Below are 21,441 nucleotides of genomic sequence, written 5' to 3' on the forward strand. Positions count from 1 at the left end.
ACTTGGACTATGTAGGTTAACTAGCGGGCACTTGGACTATCTATGTTAACTAGCGTGTACCTGGCTATGTAGGTTCCTTAGCGTGAACTTGGACTATGTAGGTTCCTTAGCGGGCACTTGGACTATCTAGGTTGCCTAGCGGGCACTTGGACGATATAGGTTAACTAGCGTGCCCTTGGAATATCTAGGTTACGTAACGGGCTCTTGGTATATAGGTTAACTAGCGGGCACTTGGACTATGTAGGTTAACTAAAGGACACTTGGACTATCTAGGTTAACTAGTGGGCCCTTGGACTATGTAGGTTAACTAGCGGGCACTTGGACGATCTAGGTTAACTAGCGGGCACTTGAACTATCAAAGTGAACAAGTGAGCCCTTGGACTATGTTGGTTAACTAGCGGGCCCTTGGACTATCTGGGTTACCTAGCGGGCACTTGGGCTATATAGATTACCTAGCGGGCACTTGGACTATGTAGGTTACCTAGGGGGCACTTGGATTATCTAGGTTAACGAACGGGCACTTGGAATATGCAGGCAACCTAGAGGGCACTTGGACTGTCTAGGTTACCTAGCGGCACTTGGACTTCTAGGTTAACGAACGGGCTCTTGGACTATGTGGGTTGCCTAGCGGGCACTTGGACTATCTAGGTTAGGTAACGGGCACTTGGACTATCTAGGTTACCTAACGGGCACTTTGACTATCTAGGTAACATAGCGTGCACTTGGACTATGTAGGTTAACTAGTGAGTACTTGGACTCTAGGTTACCTAGCGGGCACTTGAAATATCTAGGTTACCTAGCGGGCTCTTGGACTATGTAGGTTTCCTAGCAGGCACTTGGACTATCTAGGTTAACGAACGGGCACTTGGACTACATAGGTAACCTAGCGGGCACTTGGACAGTCTAGGTTACCTAGCGGGCACTTGGACTATCTAGGTTAACTAACAGGCACTTGGACGATGTAGGTTACCTAGCGGGCACTTGGACTATGTAGGATCCCTATCGGACATTTGGACTACTTAGGTTACCTAGCGGGCACTTGGACTATCTAGGTTAACTAGCGGGCACTTGGATTATCTAGGTCAACTAGTGGGCCCCTGTACTATGTAGGTTAACTAGCGAGCACTTGGACTATCTAGGTTAACTAGCGGACCTTGGACTATGTAGGTTAACTAGCGGGCCCTTCGAATATGTAGGTTTACTAGCGGGCACTTGGACGATCTAGGTTAACAAGAGGGCACTTGGACTATCTAGGTTAACTAGCGGGCACTTGGATGATCATTGTTAACTAGCGGACACTTGGACTATCTAGGTTAGCTAACGGGCACATGGACTAAGTACGTCCCCTAGTGGGCACATGGACTCTAGGTTAACTAATGGGCACTAGGACTATCTAGGTTAACTAGCTGGCCCTTGGACTATCTAGGTTACCTAGCTGGCACTTGGACTATGAATGCACCCTAGCGGTCACTAGGACTATGTAGGTCAACTAGCGGGCCCTTGGACTATCTAGGTTAGCTAACTGGCACGTGGACTATGTAGGTAAACTAGCGGACACTTGCATGATCTAGGTTAACTAGCGGGCTCTTGCACTACGTAGGTTAACTAGCGGCACTTGGACTATCTAGGTTACGTAGCAGGCACTCGGACTATGTACGTTCCCTAGTGAGCACTTGGACTATCTACCTTACCTAGCGGGCACTTGGACTATGTACATTACCTAACGGGCACTTGGACTATGTACGTTTCCTAGCGGGTACTTGGACTATCTATGTTAACTAGCGGGAACTTTGACTATGTAGGTTCCCTATGGGGCACTTGGACTAGGTAGGTTCCCTAGCGGGCACTTGGTCTATCTAGGTTAACTAGCGGGCACTTGGACTATCTAGGTTAACTAGTGAGCACTTGGACTATCTAGCATAACTAGTGGGCACTTGGACTATGTAGGTAACCTAGTGGTCACTTGAACTGTCTAGGTTACCTAGCGGGCACTTGGACTATCTAGGTTAACTAGTGTGCCCTTGGACGATGTAGGTTAACTAGCGGGCCCTTGGACGATCTAAGTTAACAAGCAGGTATTTGGACTATGTAGGTTAACTAACGGGCCCTTGGACTATGTAGATTAACTAGCGGCACTTGGACTATCTACGTTAACTAGCGGGCCCTTGGACGATGTAGATTCCCTAGCGGGCACTTGGACTATGTATGTTCCAGAGCGGGCACTTGGACAATGTAGGTTCCCTAGCAGGCACTTGGACTATGTAGGTTCCCTAGCGGGCACTTGGAATATGTAGTATAACTAGCGGACACTTGGACGATCTAGGTTAACTAGCGGGTACTTGGACTATGTAGGTTAACTAGCAGGCACTTGGACTATGTAGATTAACTAGCAGCACTTGGACTATCTACATTAACCAGCGGGCCCTTGGACTATGTAGATTCCCTAGCGGGCACTTGGACTACGTAGGTTCCCTAGAGGGCACTTGGAATATGTAGGTTCCCTAGCGGGCACTTGGACTATGAATGTTACCTACGGACACTTGAACTATGTAAGTTAACTACCGGGCACTTTGACTATGTATGTTAACTAGCGGGCCCTTGGACTACTTAGGTTAACTAGCAGACACTTGCACTATGTAGGTTACCTAGCGGGCACTTGGAATATCTAGGTTACCTAACGGGCACTTGGACTATGTAGGTTCCCTAGCGGGCACTTGGATTATATAGGTTCCCTATTGGGCACTTGGACTATGTAGGTTAACTAGCGGGCATTTGGACTATGTAGGTTACCTAGCGGGCACTTGGACTATGTAGGTTGCCTATCGGGCACTTGGAGAATGTAGGTTAACTAGGGGGCACTAGGACAATGTAGGTTACCTAGCGGACCCTTGGACTATCTAGGTTACTTAGGGGGAACCTGGACTATGTAGGTTAGCTAGTGGGCACTTGGACTATCTAGGTTACCTAGCAGGCACTTGGACTATGTAGGTTAACTAGCGGGCACTTGGATTATCTAGGTTACCTAGCGGGCACTTGGATTATGTACGTTCCCTAGCGGGCACTTGGACTATCTACGTTACCTAGCGGGCACTTGGAATATGTACGTTACCTAGCGGGCACTTCGACTATGTAGGTTCCCTAGCGGGCACTTGGACTATGTGGTTTCCCTAGCGGGCATTTAGACTATCTAGGTTACCTAACGGGCACTTGGACTATGTAGTTTCCCTAGTGGGCACTTGGATTATGTAGGTTCCCTATCGGGCACTTGGACTATGTAGGTTAACTAGCGGGCATCTGGACTATGTAGGTTACCTAGCTGGCACTTGGACTATGTAGGTTACCTAGCGGGCACTTGGACTATATAGGTTCCCTATCGGGCACTTGGACTATTTAGGTTACCTAGCGGGCCCTTGGACTATCTAGGTTACCTAGGGGGAACCTGGACTATGTAGGTTAACTAGTGGGCACTTGGACTATCTAGGTTACCTTGCAGGCACTTGGACTATGTAGGTTAACTAGCGGGCACTTGGGCTATGTACGTTTCCTAGCGGGCACTTGGACTATCTACGTTACCTAGCGGGCACCTGGACTATGTACGTTACCTAGCGGGCACTTGGACTATATACGTTTCCTAGCGGGTACTTGGACTAGATAGGTTCCCTAGCGGCACTTGGCCTATCTAGGTTAACGAACGGGCACTTGGACTATGTAGGTTAACTAACGGACACTTCGAATATCTAGGTTAGCTAACGGGCACTTGGACTATCTAGGTCAAGTAGTGGGCCCTTGTACTATGTAGGTTAACTAGCGAGCACTTGGACTATCTAGGTTAACTAGCGGACCTTGGACTATGTAGGTTAACTAGCGGGCCCTTGGACTATGTAGATTTACTAGTGGGCACTTGGACGATCTAGGTTAACTAGAGGGCACTTGGACTATCTAGGTTAACTAGCGGGCACTTGGATGATCATTGTTAACTAGCGGGCACTTGGACTATCTAGGTTAGATAACGGGCACATGGACTAAGTACGTCCCCTAGTGGGCACTTGGACTATCTAGGTTAACTAACGGGCACTAGGACTATCTAGGTTAACTAGCGGGCAATTGGACTATCTAGGTTAACTAGCGGGCACTTGGACTATCTAGGTTACCTAGCTGGCCCTTGGACTATGAAGGTTCCCTAGCGGGCACTTGGACTATGTAGGTCAACTAACGGGCCCTTGGACTATCTAGGTTAGCTAACTGGCACGTGGACTATGTAGGTTAACTAGCGGTCACTTGCACGATCTATGTTAACTAGCGGGCTCTTGCACTATGTAGGTTAACTAGCGGGCACTTGGACGATCTAAGTTAACTAGCGGGCACTTGGACGATCTAGGTTAACTAGCGGGCACTTGGACGATATAGGTTAACTAGCGGGCACTTGGATTATCTAGGATAGCTAGCGGGCTCTTGCACTATGTAGGTTAACTAGCGGGCCCATTGACTATTTAGGTTAACTAGCGGGCACTTGGACGATCTATGTTACCTACGGGGAACTTTGACTATGTAGGTTAACTAGTTGGCACTTGGACTATCTAGGTTAACTAGCGTGCACTTGGCTATGTAGGTTCCTTAGCGTGAACTTGGACTATGTAGGTTCCTTAGCGGGCACTTGGACTATCTAGGTTGCCTAGCGGGCACTTGGACGATATAGGTTAACTATCGTGCCCTTGGAATATCTAGGTTACGTAACGGGCACTTGGTATATAGGTTAACTAGCGGGCACTTGGACTATGTAGGTTAACTAAAGGACACTTGGACTATCTAGGTTAACTAGTGGGCCCTTGGACTATGTAGGTTAACTAGCGGGCACTTGGACAATCTATGTTAACTAGCGGGCGCTTGGACGATCTAGGTTAACTAGCGGGCACTTGAACTATCAAAGTGAACAAGTGAGCCCTTGGACTATGTTGGTTAACTAGCGGGCCCTTGGACTATCTGGGTTACCTAGCGGGCACTTGGGCTATATAGGTTACCTAGCGGGCACTTGGACTATGTAGTTTCCCTAGCGGGCACTTGGATTATGTAGGTTCCCTATCGGGCACTTGGACTATGTAGGTTAACTAGCGGGCATTTGGACTATGTAGGTTACCTAGCTGGCACTTGGACTATGTAGGTTACCTAGCGGGCACTTGGACTATATAGGTTCCCTATCGGGCACTTGGACTATGTAGGTTACCTAGCGGGCCCTTGGACTATCTAGGTTACCTAGGGGGAACCTGGACTATGTAGGTTAACTAGTGGGCACTTGGACTATCTAGGTTACCTTGCAGGCACTTGGACTATGTAGGTTAACTAGCGGGCACTTGGACTATGTACGTTTCCTAGCGGGCACTTGGACTATCTACGTTACCTAGCGGGCACCTGGACTATGTACGTTACCTAGCGCGCACTTGGACTATGTACGTTTCCTAGCGGGTACTTGGACTAGATAGGTTCCCTAGCGGCACTTGGCCTATCTAGGTTAACGAACGGGCACTTGGACTATGTAGGTTAACTAACGGACACTTCGAATATCTAGGTTAGCTAACGGGCACTTGGACTATCTAGGTCAACTAGTGGGCCCTTTTACTATGTAGGTTAACTAGCGAGCACTTGGACTATCTAGGTTAACTAGCGGACCTTGGACTATGTAGGTTAACTAGCGGGCCCTTGGACTATGTAGATTTACTAGCATGCACTTGGACGATCTAGGTTAACTAGAGGGCACTTATACTATCTAGGTTAACTAGCGGGCACTTGGATGATCATTGTTAACTAGCGGGCACTTGGACTATCTAGGTTAGATAACGGGCACATGGACTAAGTACGTCCCCTAGTGGGCACTTGGACTATCTAGGTTAACTAACGGGCACTAGGACTATCTAGATTAACTAGCGGGCAATTGGACTATCTAGGTTAACTAGCGGGCACTTGGACTATCTAGGTTACCTAGCTGGCACTTGGACTATGAAGGTTCCCTAGCGGGCACTTGGACTATGTAGGTCAACTAACGGGCCCTTGGACTATCTAGGTTAGCTAACTGGCACGTGGACTATGTAGGTTAACTAGCGGTCACTTGCACGATCTAGGTTAACTAGCGGGCTCTTGCACTATGTAGGTTAACTAGCGGGCCCATTGACTATGTAGGTTAACTAGCGGGCACTTGGACGATCTAGGTTAACTAGCGGGCACTTGGACGATATAGGTTAACTAGCGGGCACTTGGATTATCTAGGTTAGCTAGCGGGCACTTGGATTATCTAGGTTAACTAGCGGGCCCATTGACTATTTAGGTTAACTAGCGGGCACTTGGACGATCTATGTTACCTACGGGGAACTTTGACTATGTAGGTTAACTAGTTGGCACTTGGACTATCTAGGTTAACTAGCGTGCGCTTGGCTATGTAGGTTCCTTAGCGTGAACTTGGACTATGTAGGTTCCTTAGCGGGCACTTGGACTATCTAGGTTGCCTAGCGGGCACTTGGACGATATAGGTTAACTGTCGTGCCCTTGGAATATCTAGGTTACGTAACGGGCACTTGGTATATAGGTTAACTAGCGGGCACTTGGACTATGTAGGTTAACTAAAGGACACTTGGACTATCTAGGTTAACTAGTGGGCCCTTGGACTATGTAGGTTAACTAGCGGGCACTTGGACAATCTATGTTAACTAGCGGGCGCTTGGACGATCTAGGTTAACTAGCGGGCACTTGAACTATCAAAGTGAACAAGTGAGCCCTTGGACTATGTTGGTTAACAAGCGGGCCCTTGGACTATCTGGGTTACCTAGCGGGCACTTGGGCTATATAGGTTACCTAGCGGGCATTTGGACTATGTAGTTTCCCTAGCGGGCACTTGGATTATCTAGGTTAACGAACGGGCACTTGGAATATGCAGGTAACCTAGCGGGCACTTGGAATGTCTAGGTTACCTAGCGGGCACTTGGACTTCTAGGTTAACGAACGGGCTCTTGGACTATGTAGGTTGCCTAGCGGGCACTTGGACTATCTAGGTTAGGTAACGGGCATTTGGACTATCTAGGTTACCTAACGGGCACTTTGACTATCTAGGTAACATAGCGTGCACTTGGACTATGTAGGTTAACTAGCGAGTACTTGGACTCTAGGTTACCTAGCGGGCACTTGGACTATGTAGGTTCCCTAGCAGGCACTTGGAATATGTAGGTTCCCTAGCGGGCACTTGGACTATGTAGTATAACTAGCGGACACTTGGACGATCTAGGTTAACTAGCGGGTACTTGGACTATGTAGGTTAACTAGCAGGCCCTTAGACTATGTAGATTAACTAGCAGCACTTGGACTATCTACATTAACCAGCGGGCCCTTGGACTATGTAGATTCCCTAGCGGGCACTTGGACTACGTAGGTTCCCAAGAGGGCACTTGGAATATGTAGGTTCCCTAGCGGGCACTTGGACTATGAATGTTACCTACGGACACTTGAACTATGTAAGTTAACTACCGGGCACTTTGACTATATATGTTAACTAGCGTGCCCTTGGACTACTTAGGTTAACTAGCAGACACTTGCACTATGTAGGTTACCTAGCGGGCACTTGGAATATCTAGGTTACCTAACGGGCACTTGGACTATGTAGGTTCCCTAGCGGGCACTTGGATTATATAGGTTCCCTATTGGGCACTTGGACTATGTAGGTTAACTAGCGGGCATTTGGACTATGTAGGTTACCTAGCGGGCACTAGGACTATGTAGGTTGCCTATCGGGCACTTGGAGAATGTAGGTTAACTAGGGGGCACTAGGACAATGTAGGTTACCTAGCGGACCCTTGGACTATCTAGGTTACTTAGGGGGAACCTGGACTATGTAGGTTAACTAGTGGGCACTTGGACTATCTAGGTTACCTAGCAGGCACTTGGACTATGTAGGTTAACTAGCGGGCACTTGGATTATCTAGGTTACCTAGCGGGCACTTGGATTATGTACGTTCCCTAGCGGGCACTTGGACTATCTACGTTACCTAGCGGGCACTTGGAATATGTACGTTACCTAGCGGGCACTTGGACTATGTAGGTTCCCTAGCGGGCACTTGGACTATGTGGTTTCCCTAGCGGGCATTTAGACTATCTAGGTTACCTAACGGGCACTTGGACTATGTAGTTTCCCTAGCGGGCACTTGGATTATGTAGGTTCCCTATCGGGCACTTGGACTATGTAGGTTAACTAGTGGGCATCTGGACTATGTAGGTTACCTAGCTGGCACTTGGACTATGTAGGTTACCTAGCGGGCACTTGGATTATATAGGTTCCCTATCGGGCACTTGGACTATTTAGGTTACCTAGCGGGCCCTTGGACTATCTAGGTTACCTAGGGGGAACCTGGACTATGTAGGTTAACTAGTGGGCACTTGGACTATCTAGGTTACCTTGCAGGCACTTGGACTATGTAGGTTAACTAGCGGGCACTTGGGCTATGTGCGTTTCCTAGCGGGCACTTGGACTATCTACGTTACCTAGCGGGCACCTGGACTATGTACGTTACCTAGCGCGCACTTGGACTATGTACGTTTCCTAGCGGGTACTTGGACTAGATAGGTTCCCTAGCGGCACTTGGCCTATCTAGGTTAACGAACGGGCACTTGGACTATGTAGGTCAACTAACGGACACTTCGAATATCTAGGTTAGCTAACGGGCACTTGGACTATCTAGGTCAACTAGTGGGCCCTTGTACTATGTAGGTTAACTAGCGAGCACTTGGACTATCTAGGTTAACTAGCGGACCTTGGACTATGTAGGTTAACTAGCGGGCCCTTGGACTATGTAGATTTACTAGCGGGCACTTGGACGATCTAGGTTAACTAGAGGGCACTTGGACTATCTAGGTTAACTAGCGGGCACTTGGATGATCATTGTTAACTAGCGGGCACTTGGACTATCTAGGTTAGATAAAGGGCACATGGACTAAGTACGTCCCCTAGTGGGCACTTGGACTATCTAGGTTAACTAACGGGCACTAGGACTATCTAGGTTAACTAGCGGGCAATTGGACTATCTAGGTTAACTAGCGGGCACTTGGACTATCTAGGTTACCTAGCTGGCACTTGGACTATGAAGGTTCCCTAGCGGGCACTTGGACTATGTAGGTCAACTAACGGGCCCTTGGACTATCTAGGTTAGCTAACTGGCACGTGGACTATGTAGGTTAACTAGCGGTCACTTGCACGATCTAGGTTAACTAGCGGGCTCTTGCACTATGTAGGTTAACTAGCGGGCCCATTGACTATGTAGGTTAACTAGCGGGCACTTGGACGATCTAGGTTAACTAGCGGGCACTTGGACGATCTAGGTTAACTAGCGGGCACTTGGATTATCTAGGTTAGCTAGCGGGCTCTTGCACTATGTAGGTTAACTAGCGGGCCCATTGACTATTTAGGTTAACTAGCGGGCACTTGGAAGATCTATGTTACCTACGGGGAACTTTGACTATGTAGGTTAACTAGTTGGCACTTGGACTATCTAGGTTAACTAGCGTGCACTTGGCTATGTAGGTTCCTTAGCGTGAACTTGGACTATGTAGGTTCCTTAGCGGGCACTTGGACTATCTAGGTTGCCTAGCGGGCATTTGGACGATATAGGTTAACTATCGTGCCCTTGGAATATCTAGGTTACGTAACGGGCACTTGGTATATAGGTTAACTAGCGGGCACTTGGACTATGTAGGTTAACTAAAGGACACTTGGACTATCTAGGTTAACTAGTGGGCCCTTGGACTATGTAGGTTAACTAGCGGGCACTTGGACAATCTATGTTAACTAGCGGGCGCTTGGACGATCTAGGTTAACTAGCGGGCACTTGAACTATCAAAGTGAACAAGTGAGCCCTTGGACTATGTTGGTTAACTAGCGGGCCCTTGGACTATCTGGGTTACCTAGCGGGCACTTGGGCTATATAGGTTACCTAGCGGGCACTTGGACTATGTAGTTTCCCTAGCGGGCACTTGGATTATGTAGGTTCCCTATCGGGCCCTTGGACTATGTAGGTTACCTAGCTGGCACTTGGACTATATAGGTTACCTAGCGGGCACTTGGACTATATAGGTTCCCTATCGGGCACTTGGACTATGTAGGTTACCTAGCGGGCCCTTGGACTATCTAGGTTACCTAGGGGGAACCTGGACTATGTAGGTTAACTAGTGGGCCCTTGGACTATCTAGGTTACCTTGCAGGCACTTGGACTATGTAGGTTAACTAGCGGGCACTTGGACTATGTACGTTTCCTAGCGGGCACTTGGACTATCTACGTTACCTAGCGGGCACCTGGACTATGTACGTTACCTAGCGGGCACTTGGACTATGTACGTTTCCTAGCGGGTACTTGGACTAGATAGGTTCCCTAGCGGCACTTGGCCTATCTAGGTTAACGAACGGGCACTTGGACTATGTAGGTTAACTAACGGACACTTCGAATATCTAGGTTAGCTAACGGGCACTTGGACTATCTAGGTCAACTAGTGGGCCGTTGTACTATGTAGGTTAACTAGCGAGCACTTGGACTATCTAGGTTAACTAGCGGACCTTGGACTATGTAGGTTAACTAGCGGGCCCTTGGACTATGTAGATTTACTAGCAGGCACTTGGACGATCTAGGTTAACTAGAGGGCACTTGGACTATCTAGGTTAACTAGCGGGCACTTGGATGATCATTGTTAACTAGCGGGCACTTGGACTATCTAGGTTAGATAACGGGCACATGGACTAAGTACGTCCCCTAGTGGGCACTTGGACTATCTAGGTTAACTAACGGGCACTAGGACTATCTAGGTTAACTAGCGGGCAATTGGACTATCTAGGTTAACTAGCGGGCACTTGGACTATCTAGGTTACCTAGCTGGCACTTGGACTATGAAACTTCCCTAGCGGGCACTTGGACTATGTAGGTCAACTAACGGGCCCTTGGACTATCTAGGTTAGCTAACTGGCACGTGGACTATGTAGGTTAACTAGCGGTCACTTGCACGATCTAGGTTAACTAGCGGGCTCTTGCACTATGTAGGTTAACTAGCGGGCCCATTGACTATGTAGGTTAACTAGCGGGCACTTGGACGATCTAGGTTAACTAGCGGGCACTTGGACGATATAGGTTAACTAGCGGGCACTTGGATTATCTAGGTTAGCTAGCGGGCTCTTGCACTATGTAGGTTAACTAGCGGGCCCATTGACTATTTAGGTTAACTAGCGGGCACTTGGACGATCTATGTTACCTACGGGGAACTTTGACTATGTAGGTTAACTAGTTGGCACTTGGACTATCTAGGTTAACTAGCGTGCACTTGGCTATGTAGGTTCCTTAGCGTGAACTTGGACTATGTAGGTTCCTTAGCGGGCACTTGGACTATCTAGGTTGCCTAGCGGGCACTTGGACGATATAGGTTAACTGTCGTGCCCTTGGAATATCTAGGTTACGTAACGGGCACTTGGTATATAGGTTAACTAGCGGGCACTTGGACTATGTAGGTTAACTAAAGGACACTTGGACTATCTAGGTTAACTAGTGGGCCCTTGGACTATGTAGGTTAACTAGCGGGCACTTGGACAATCTATGTTAACTAGCGGGCGCTTGGACGATCTAGGTTAACTAGCGGGCACTTGAACTATCAAAGTGAACAAGTGAGCCCTTGGACTATGTTGGTTAACTAGCGGGCCCTTGGACTATCTGGGTTACCTAGCGGGCACTTGGGCTATATAGGTTACCTAGCGGGCACTTGGACTATGTAGTTTCCCTAGAGGGCACTTGGATTATCTAGGTTAACGAACGGGCACTTGGAATATGCAGGTAACCTAGCGGGCACTTGGAATGTCTAGGTTACCTAGCGGGCACTTGGACTTCTAGGTTAACGAACGGGCTCTTGGACTATGTAGGTTGCCTAGCGGGCACTTGGACTATCTAGGTTAGGTAACGGGCATTTGGACTATCTAGGTTACCTAACGGGCCCTTTGACTATCTAGGTAACATAGCGTGCACTTGGACTATGTAGGTTAACTAGCGAGTACTTGGACTCTAGGTTACCTAGCGGGCACTTGGACTATGTAGGTTCCCTAGCAGGCACTTGGACTATGTAGGTTCCCTAGCGGGCACTTGGACTATGTAGTATAACTAGCGGACACTTGGACGATCTAGGTTAACTAGCGGGTACTTGGACTATGTAGGTTAACTAGCAGGCCCTTAGACTATGTAGATTAACTAGCAGCACTTGGACTATCTACATTAACCAGCGGGCCCTTGGACTATGTAGATTCCCTAGCGGGCACTTGGACTACGTAGGTTCCCTAGAGGGCACTTGGAATATGTAGGTTCCCTAGCGGGCACTTGGACTATGAATGTTACCTACGGACACTTGAACTATGTAAGTTAACTACCGGGCACTTTGACTATATATGTTAACTAGCGGGCCCTTGGACTACTTAGGTTAACTAGCAGACACTTGCACTATGTAGGTTACCTAGCGGGCACTTGGAATATCTAGGTTACCTAACGGGCACTTGGACTATGTAGGTTCCCTAGCGGGCACTTGGATTATATAGGTTCCCTATTGGGCACTTGGACTATGTAGGTTAACTAGCGGGCATTTGGACTATGTAGGTTACCTAGCGGGCACTTGGACTATGTAGGTTGCCTATCGGGCACTTGGAGAATGTAGGTTAACTAGGGGGCACTAGGACAATGTAGGTTACCTAGCGGACCCTTGGACTATCTAGGTTACTTAGGGGGAACCTGGACTATGTAGGTTAACTAGTGGGCACTTGGACTATCTAGGTTACCTAGCAGGCACTTGGACTATGTAGGTTAACTAGCGGGCACTTGGACTATCTAGGTTACCTAGCGGGCACTTGGATTATGTACGTTCCCTAGCGGGCACTTGGACTATCTACGTTACCTAGCGGGCACTTGGAATATGTACGTTACCTAGCGGGCACTTGGACTATGTAGGTTCCCTAGCGGGCACTTGGACTATGTGGTTTCCCTAGCGGGCATTTAGACTATCTAGGTTACCTAACGGGCACTTGGACTATGTAGTTTCCCTAGCGGGCACTTGGATTATGTAGGTTCCCTATCGGGCACTTGGACTATGTAGGTTAACTAGCGGGCATCTGGACTATGTAGGTTACCTAGCTGGCACTTGGACTATGTAGGTTACCTAGCGGGCACTTGGACTATATAGGTTCCCTATCGGGCACTTGGACTATTTAGGTTACCTAGCGGGCCCTTGGACTATCTAGGTTACCTAGGGGGAACCTGGACTATGTAGGTTAACTAGTGGGCACTTGGACTATCTAGGTTACCTTGCAGGCACTTGGACTATGTAGGTTAACTAGCGGGCACTTGGACTATGTACGTTTCCTAGCGGGCACTTGGACTATCTACGTTACCTAGCGGGCACCTGAACTATGTACGTTACCTAGCGGGCACTTGGACTATGTACGTTTCCTAGCGGGTACTTGGACTAGATAGGTTCCCTAGCGGCACTTGGCCTATCTAGGTTAACGAACGGGCACTTGGACTATGTAGGTTAACTAACGGACACTTCGAATATCTAGGTTAGCTAACGGGCACTTGGACTATCTAGGTCAACTAGTGGGCCCTTGTACTATGTAGGTTAACTAGCGAGCACTTGGACTATCTAGGTTAACTAGCGGACCTTGGACTATGTAGGTTAACTAGCGGGCCCTTGGACTATGTAGATTTACTAGCGGGCACTTGGACGATCTAGGTTAACTAGAGGGCACTTGGACTATCTAGGTTAACTAGCGGGCACTTGGATGATCATTGTTAACTAGCGGGCACTTGGACTATCTAGGTTAGATAACGGGCACATGGACTAAGTACGTCCCCTAGTGGGCACTTGGACTATCTAGGTTAACTAACGGGCACTAGGACTATCTAGGTTAACTAGCGGGCAATTGGACTATCTAGGTTAACTAGCGGGCACTTGGACTATCTAGGTTACCTAGCTGGCACTTGGACTATGAAGGTTCCCTAGCGGGCACTTGGATTATGTAGGTCAACTAACGGGCCCTTGGACTATCTAGGTTAGCTAACTGGCACGTGGACTATGTAGGTTAACTAGCGGTCACTTGCACGATCTAGGTTAACTAGCGGGCTCTTGCACTATGTAGGTTAACTAGCGGGCCCATTGACTGTAGGTTAACTAGCGGGCACTTGGACGATCTAGGTTAACTTGCGGGCACTTGGACTATATAGGTTAACTAGCGGGCACTTGGATTATCTAGGTTAGCTAGCGGGCTCTTGCACTATGTAGGTTAACTAGCGGGCCCATTGACTATTTAGGTTAACTAGCGGGCACTTGGACGATCTATGTTACCTACGGGGAACTTTGACTATGTAGGTTAACTAGTTGGCACTTGGACTATCTAGGTTAACTAGCGTGCACTTGGCTATGTAGGTTCCTTAGCGTGAACTTGGACTATGTAGGTTCCTTAGCAGGCACTTGGACTATCTAGGTTGCCTAGCGGGCACTTGGACGATATAGGTTAACTATCGTGCCCTTGGAATATCTAGGTTACGTAACGGGCACTTGGTATATAGGTTAACTAGCGGGCACTTGGACTATGTAGGTTAACTAAAGGACACTTGGACTATCTAGGTTAACTAGTGGGCCCTTGGACTATGTAGGTTAACTAGCGGGCACTTGGACAATCTATGTTAACTAGCGGGCGCTTGGACGATCTAGGTTAACTAGCGGGCACTTGAATTATCAAAGTGAACAAGTGAGCCCTTGGACTATGTTGGTTAACTAGCAGGCCCTTGGACTATCTGGGTTACCTAGCGGGCACTTGGGCTATATAGGTTACCTAGCGGGCACTTGGACTATGTAGGTTACCTAGGGGGCACTTGGATTATCTAGGTTAACGAACGGGCACTTGGAATATGCAGGTAACCTAGCGGGCACTTGGAATGTCTAGGTTACCTAGCGGGCACTTGGACTTCTAGGTTAACGAACGGGCTCTTGGACTATGTAGGTTGCCTAGCGGGCACTTGGACTATCTAGGTTAGTTAACGGGCATTTGGACTATCTAGGTTACCTAACGGGCACTTTGACTATCTAGGTAACATAGCGTGCACTTGGACTATGTAGGTTAACTAGCGAGTACTTGGACTCTAGGTTACCTAGCGGGCACTTGGACTATGTAGTTTCCCTAGCAGGCACTTGGACTATGTAGGTTCCCTAGAGGGCACTTGGACTATGTAGTATAACTAGCGGACACTTGGACGATCTAGGTTAACTAGCGGGTACTTGGACTATGTAGGTTAACTAGCAGGCCCTTAGACTATGTAGATTAACTAGCAGCACTTGGACTATCTACATTAACCAGCGGGCCCTTGGACTATGTAGATTCCCTAGCGGGCACTTGGACTACGTAGGTTCCCTAGCGGGCACTTGGAATATCTAGGTTACCTAACGGGCACTTGGACTATGTAGGTTCCCTAGCGGGCACTTGGATTATATAGGTTCCCTATTGGGCACTTGGACTATGTAGGTTACCTAGCGGGCACTTGGACAATGTAGGTTGCCTATCGGGCACTTGGAGAATGTAGGTTAACTAGGGGGCATTAGGACAATGTAGGTTACCTAGCGGACCCTTGGACTATCTAGGTTACTTAGGGGGAACCTGGACTATGTAGGTTAACTAGTGGGCACTTGGACTATCTAGGTTACCTAGCAGGCACTTGGACTATGTAGGTTAACTAGCGGGCACTTGGACTATCTAGGTTACCTAGCGGGCACTTGGATTATGTACGTTCCCTAGCGGGCACTTGGACTATCTACGTTACCTAGCGGGCACTTGGAATATGTACGTTACCTAGCGGGCACTTGGACTATGTAGGTTCCCTAGCGGGCACTTGGACTATGTAGGTTACCTAGGGGGCACTTGGATTATCTAGGTTAACGAACGGGCACTTGGAATATGCAGGTAACCTAGCGGGCACTTGGAATGTCTAGGTTACCTAGCGGGCACTTGGACTTCTAGGTTAACGAACGGGCTCTTGGACTATGTAGGTTGCCTAGCGGGCACTTGGACTATCTAGGTTAGTTAACGGGCATTTGGACTATCTAGGTTACCTAACGGGCACTTTGACTATCTAGGTAACATAGCGTGCACTTGGACTATGTAGGTTAACTAGCGAGTACTTGGACTCTAGGTTACCTAGCGGGCACTTGGACTATGTAGGTTCCCTAGCAGGCACTTGGACTATGTAGGTTCCCTAGCGGGCACTTGGACTATGTAGTATAACTAGCGGACACTTGGACGATCTAGGTTAACTAGCGGGTACTTGGACTATGTAGGTTATCTAGCAGGCCCTTAGACTATGTAGATTAACTAGCAGCACTTGGACTATCTACATTAACCAGCGGGCCCTTGGACTATGTAGATTCCCTAGCGGGCACTTGGACTATGAATGTTACCTACGGACACTTGAACTATGTAAGTTAACTACCGGGCACTTTGACTATGTATGTTAACTAGCGGGCCCTTGGACTACTTAGGTTAACTAGCAGACACTTGCACTATGTAGGTTACCTAGCGGGCACTTGGAATATCTAGGTTACCTAACGGGCACTTGGACTATGTAGGTTCCCTAGCGGGCACTTGGATTATATATGTTCCCTATTGGGCACTTGGACTATGTAGGTTACCTAGCGGGCACTTGGACAATGTAGGTTGCCTATCGGGCACTTGGAGAATGTAGGTTAACTAGGGGGCACTAGGACAATGTAGGTTACCTAGCGGACCCTTGGACTATCTAGGTTACTTAGGGGGAACCTGGACTATGTAGGTTAACTAGTGGGCACTTGGACTATCTAGGTTACCTAGCAGGCACTTGGACTATGTAGGTTAACTAGCGGGCACTTGGACTATCTAGGTTACCTAGCGGGCACTTGGATTATGTACGTTCCCTAGCGGGCACTTGGACTATCTACGTTACCTAGCGGGCACTTGGAATATGTACGTTACCTAGCGGGCACTTGGACTATGTAGGTTCCCTAGCGGGCACTTGGACTATGTGGTTTCCCTAGCGGGCATTTAGACTATCTAGGTTACCTAACGGGCACTTGGACTATGTAGTTTCCCTAGCGGGCACTTGGATTATGTAGGTTCCCTATCGGGCACTTGGACTATGTAGGTTAACTAGCGGGCATCTGGACTATGTAGGTTACCTAGCTGGCACTTGGACTATGTAGGTTACCTAGCGGGCACTTGGACTATATAGGTTCCCTATCGGGCACTTGGACTATTTAGGTTACCTAGCGGGCCCTTGGACTATCTAGGTTACCTAGGGGGAACCTGGACTATGTAGGTTAACTAGTGGGCACTTGGACTATCTAGGTTACCTTGCAGGCACTTGGACTATGTAGGTTAACTAGCGGGCACTTGGACTATGTACGTTTCCTAGCGGGCACTTGGACTATCTACGTTACCTAGCGGGCACCTGGACTATGTACGTTACCTAGCGGGCACTTGGACTATGTACGTTTCCTAGCGGGTACTTGGACTAGATAGGTTCCCTAGCGGCACTTGGCCTATCTAGGTTAACGAACGGGCACTTGGACTATGTAGGTTAACTAACGGACACTTCGAATATCTAGGTTAGCTAACGGGCACTTGGACTATCTAGGTCAACTAGTGGGCCCTTGTACTATGTAGGTTAACTAGCGAGCACTTGGACTATCTAGGTTAACTAGCGGACCTTGGACTATGTAGGTTAACTAGCGGGCCCTTGGACTATGTAGATTTACTAGCGGGCACTTGGACGATCTAGGTTAACTAGAGGGCACTTGGACTATCTAGGTTAACTAGCGGGCACTTGGATGATCATTGTTAACTAGCGGGCACTTGGACTATCTAGGTTAGATAACGGGCACATGGACTAAGTACGTCCCCTAGTGGGCACTTGGACTATCTAGGTTAACTAACGGGCACTAGGACTATCTAGGTTAACTAGCGGGCAATTGGACTATCTAGGTTAACTAGCGGGCACTTGGACTATCTAGGTTACCTAGCTGGCACTTGGACTATGAAGGTTCCCTAGCGGGCACTTGGACTATGTAGGTCAACTAACGGGCCCTTGGACTATCTAGGTTAGCTAACTGGCACGTGGACTATGTAGGTTAACTAGCGGTCACTTGCACGATCTAGGTTAACTAGCGGGCTCTTGCACTATGTAGGTTAACTAGCGGGCCCATTGACTGTAGGTTAACTAGCGGGCACTTGGACGATCTAGGTTAACTTGCGGGCACTTGGACTATATAGGTTAACTAGCGGGCACTTGGATTATCTAGGTTAGCTAGCGGGCTCTTGCACTATGTAGGTTAACTAGCGGGCCCATTGACTATTTAGGTTAACTAGCGGGCACTTGGACGATCTATGTTACCTACGGGGAACTTTGACTATGTAGGTTAACTAGTTGGCACTTGGACTATCTAGGTTAACTAGCGTGCACTTGGCTATGTAGGTTCCTTAGCGTGAACTTGGACTATGTAGGTTCCTTAGCAGGCACTTGGACTATCTAGGTTGCCTAGCGGGCACTTGGACGATATAGGTTAACTATCGTGCCCTTGGAATATCTAGGTTACGTAACGGGCACTTGGTATATAGGTTAACTAGCGGGCACTTGGACTATGTAGGTTAACTAAAGGACACTTGGACTATCTAGGTTAACTAGTGGGCCCTTGGACTATGTAGGTTAACTAGCGGGCACTTGGACAATCTATGTTAACTAGCGGGCGCTTGGACGATCTAGGTTAACTAGCGGGCACTTGAATTATCAAAGTGAACAAGTGAGCCCTTGGACTATGTTGGTTAACTAGCAGGCCCTTGGACTATCTGGGTTACCTAGCGGGCACTTGGGCTATATAGGTTACCTAGCGGGCACTTGGACTATGTAGGTTACCTAGGGGGCACTTGGATTATCTAGGTTAACGAACGGGCACTTGGAATATGCAGGTAACCTAGCGGGCACTTGGAATGTCTAGGTTACCTAGCGGGCACTTGGACTTCTAGGTTAACGAACGGGCTCTTGGACTATGTAGGTTGCCTAGCGGGCACTTGGACTATCTAGGTTAGTTAACGGGCATTTGGACTATCTAGGTTACCTAACGGGCACTTTGACTATCTAGGTAACATAGCGTGCACTTGGACTATGTAGGTTAACTAGCGAGTACTTGGACTCTAGGTTACCTAGCGGGCACTTGGACTATGTAGTTTCCCTAGCAGGCACTTGGACTATGTAGGTTCCCTAGAGGGCACTTGGACTATGTAGTATAACTAGCGGACACTTGGACGATCTAGGTTAACTAGCGGGTACTTGGACTATGTAGGTTAACTAGCAGGCCCTTAGACTATGTAGATTAACTAGCAGCACTTGGACTATCTACATTAACCAGCGGGCCCTTGGACTATGTAGATTCCCTAGCGGGCACTTGGACTACGTAGGTTCCCTAGCGGGCACTTGGAATATCTAGGTTACCTAACGGGCACTTGGACTATGTAGGTTCCCTAGCGGGCACTTGGATTATATAGGTTCCCTATTGGGCACTTGGACTATGTAGGTTACCTAGCGGGCACTTGGACAATGTAGGTTGCCTATCGGGCACTTGGAGAATGTAGGTTAACTAGGGGGCATTAGGACAATGTAGGTTACCTAGCGGACCCTTGGACTATCTAGGTTACTTAGGGGGAACCTGGACTATGTAGGTTAACTAGTGGGCACTTGGACTATCTAGGTTACCTAGCAGGCACTTGGACTATGTAGGTTAACTAGCGGGCACTTGGACTATCTAGGTTACCTAGCGGGCACTTGGATTATGTACGTTCCCTAGCGGGCACTTGGACTATCTACGTTACCTAGCGGGCACTTGGAATATGTACGTTACCTAGCGGGCACTTGGACTATGTAGGTTCCCTAGCGGGCACTTGGACTATGTAGGTTACCTAGGGGGCACTTGGATTATCTAGGTTAACGAACGGGCACTTGGAATATGCAGGTAACCTAGCGGGCACTTGGAATGTCTAGGTTACCTAGCGGGCACTTGGACTTCTAGGTTAACGAACGGGCTCTTGGACTATGTAGGTTGCCTAGCGGGCACTTGGACTATCTAGGTTAGTTAACGGGCATTTGGACTATCTAGGTTACCTAACGGGCACTTTGACTATCTAGGTAACATAGCGTGCACTTGGACTATGTAGGTTAACTAGCGAGTACTTGGACTCTAGGTTACCTAGCGGGCACTTGGACTATGTAGGTTCCCTAGCAGGCACTTGGACTATGTAGGTTCCCTAGCGGGCACTTGGACTATGTAGTATAACTAGCGGACACTTGGACGATCTAGGTTAACTAGCGGGTACTTGGACTATGTAGGTTATCTAGCAGGCCCTTAGACTATGTAGATTAACTAGCAGCACTTGGACTATCTACATTAACCAGCGGGCCCTTGGACTATGTAGATTCCCTAGCGGGCACTTGGACTATGAATGTTACCTACGGACACTTGAACTATGTAAGTTAACTACCGGGCACTTTGACTATGTATGTTAACTAGCGGGCCCTTGGACTACTTAGGTTAACTAGCAGACACTTGCACTATGTAGGTTACCTAGCGGGCACTTGGAATATCTAGGTTACCTAACGGGCACTTGGACTATGTAGGTTCCCTAGCGGGCACTTGGATTATATAGGTTCCCTATTGGGCACTTGGACTATGTAGGTTACCTAGCGGGCACTTGGACAATGTAGGTTGCCTATCGGGCACTTGGAGAATGTAGGTTAACTAGGGGGCACTAGGACAATGTAGGTTACCTAGCGGACCCTTGGACTATCTAGGTTACTTAGGGGGAACCTGGACTATGTAGGTTAACTAGTGGGCACTTGGACTATCTAGGTTACCTAGCAGGCACTTGGACTATGTAGGTTAACTAGCGGGCACTTGGACTATCTAGGTTACCTAGCGGGCACTTGGATTATGTACGTTCCCTAGCGGGCACTTGGACTATCTACGTTACCTAGCGGGCACTTGGAATATGTACGTTACCTAGCGGGCACTTGGACTATGTAGGTTCCCTAGCGGGCACTTGGACTATGTGGTTTCCCTAGCGGGCATTTAGACTATCTAGGTTACCTAACGGGCACTTGGACTATGTAGTTTCCCTAGCGGGCACTTGGATTATGTAGGTTCCCTATCGGGCACTTGGACTATGTAGGTTAACTAGCGGGCATTTGGACTATGTAGGTTACCTAGCTGGCACTTGGACTATGTAGGTTACCTAGCGGGCACTTGGACTATATAGGTTCCCTATCGGGCACTTGGACTATGTAGGTTACCTAGCGGGCCCTTGGACTATCTAGGTTACCTAGGGGG

The sequence above is a fragment of the Tenrec ecaudatus genome, chromosome 16 (assembly GCF_050624435.1).
Source record: "Tenrec ecaudatus isolate mTenEca1 chromosome 16, mTenEca1.hap1, whole genome shotgun sequence".
Lineage (NCBI taxonomy): Eukaryota > Metazoa > Chordata > Mammalia > Afrosoricida > Tenrecidae > Tenrec > Tenrec ecaudatus.